Consider the following 2,176-nt stretch of genomic DNA (forward strand, 5'->3'; position numbering starts at 1 on the left):
GACCCAGGGATACAAACTGGCTGAAAGTGAAAGGTTGGAAAAAGATGCTCCATGCAAATAGTAACCAAAAAAGAGCAAGGTTAGCAATACCAATATTGGACAAAACAGACTTTAAATGCAAATAGTTATGAGGTACAGAATACCATGATATATTAATAAAAGGACACTCTACCCAGAATAAATAAATCATAAATATCTATGCACCTAACCAGGGTGCCCCAAAATACAGGAGGCAAACTCTGGCAAAACTGAGGGGAAAAATAACCATCTCTACAATAATAATTAGAGACTTCCACATACCCCTTATATCATTAGATAGTGCAATTAGTTAGAAAAACAGCAAGGAATCAGAGAACTTGAACACATGAAAAATGAGCTAGACCTAACATACATATACAGAATGTTACATGCAAACTCAGTGGGCTCTACATTCTTCTCAAATTCTCATGGATCTTTCTCCAGGATAGACCACATTAGTCAAAATGCAAGTCTCAATAAAAGTAAAAGGATTGAAATTATAAAAAGCACTTTATCAGATCATAGTGGAATGAAACTGAAAATCAATTATAGGCAGAAAAGAGATAAATTTGCAAATGTGTGAAGACTGAAAAACTTGCTCCTGAATAATCTGAAGGTCAAAGAAGAAATTGCAAGTGAAATTTGTAAATATGAGAGGAATGAAAAGGAGAACAGAACTTATGAAAACATATGGCAGGGAGCAGATATAGCTCAGTGGTTGAGCATCTGCTTCCCATGTATAAGATCCTGGGTTCAATCTGTGTGGCACCTCCTAAAAAAAAAAAACTTATGGGATACAGCAAAGCCAGTCTTAATAGGGAAATTTATAGCCCTAAATACCTATATTTAAAAAAAAGAAAGAGACAAAATCAAAGCTCTAACTGAACAACTGGAGAAACTAGAAAAAGAACAGGAAATCATTCCCGAAGCAAGCAGAAAGAAAGAAATAATAAAGATTAGAGGAGATAATGAAATTGAGAACAAAAAGTAATAATAATAAAATACAGAGAAAATAACAAAGCCAAAAGCTGGTTCTTTGAGAAGATCATTAAAATTGACAAACCCCGATCTATGAGCTGGACTAGCAAAGAAAAATGGAGAGAAGATGCAATTACATAAAATCTGAAATGAAATGGGTGAAGTTACAGGTGACCCCATCAGAAATGAAAAGATTCCTAAGAGGATATTATGAGAAACACTATGCCAACAAACTAGACAATTTAGATGAAAAGAACAAATTACTAGAAAGGCACAAACAACCTGTGAACAAAAATTCAACAAACCAATCCCATTTAAAGAGACTGACTGTCATCAAAAGTCTTCCAGCTTTTTAAGGCCTCTGGCTGGGCCTCGAGAGTCCCTGCCCCCATGGCTTCTCAGTCGCAGGGCATCCAGCAGCTCCTGCAGGTGGAGAGGCGCACTGCCGAGAAGGTGTCCGAGGCTCGCAAGTGAAAGAACGGGAGGCTGAAGCAGGCCAAAGCAGCAGCTCAGGCAGAAATTGAACAGTACCGCCTGCAGAGGGAGAAGGAGTTCAAGGCCAAGGAAGCTGCGGCTCTGGGATCCCACGGCAGCTGTAGCACTGAAGTGGAGAAGGAGACCCAGGAGAAGATGACCATCATCCAGAACTACTTCCAGCAGGACAGGGATGAAGTTCTGGATAACCTCTTGGCCTTTGTCTGTGACATCCGACCAGAAATCCATGAAAACTACCGCATAAATGGATAGGGGAGAAGGAGCGCCTGTTCCATGGGTGGGCATTTTAGATGCCTCCACATGGAATGTGAAGCTTTAGCAAAGCTAGAGTTACATTCTTGGGGAAAGGCATTAACTTATTTCTGTATATTATGTAGTAGGTCCTTTCACTTTTTAGAGAGTAGCAAACCTAGTTTCTTTATACAGACTTAGAGCTTATCCAAAGAATTTCATCTTTTTCCCTCCTGTTTCTTATAAATGTAATGGGTATATGTTGTCTGATTTCCTTTGCCATTTAGCTCAAGCTACATATGTGGCAATACTGACTTTTTCTTTCTTAGATCTAGTACCAAAAACCACATTTAAAGAAAGGGGTTAAATGTTTTATTTCCCTAAGGCTTTCTTAAAGGTCAGGGGCCTTATCTATGAAAAAGTAGTAAATAGTCACTTGTAACGTGTGTGAAGC

At 38.7% G+C, this 2,176-nt stretch overlaps 1 pseudogene; it reads left to right on the forward strand.

Moving 5' to 3' along the window:
- Positions 1-1,369: 1,369 nt before the first annotated feature.
- Positions 1,370-1,875, forward strand: LOC101425126 (V-type proton ATPase subunit G 1 pseudogene; annotated as a pseudogene).
- The last annotated feature ends 301 nt before the right edge of the window (positions 1,876-2,176 follow it).

This window comes from Dasypus novemcinctus, chromosome 23, assembly GCF_030445035.2.
Source record: "Dasypus novemcinctus isolate mDasNov1 chromosome 23, mDasNov1.1.hap2, whole genome shotgun sequence".
NCBI lineage: Eukaryota > Metazoa > Chordata > Mammalia > Cingulata > Dasypodidae > Dasypus > Dasypus novemcinctus.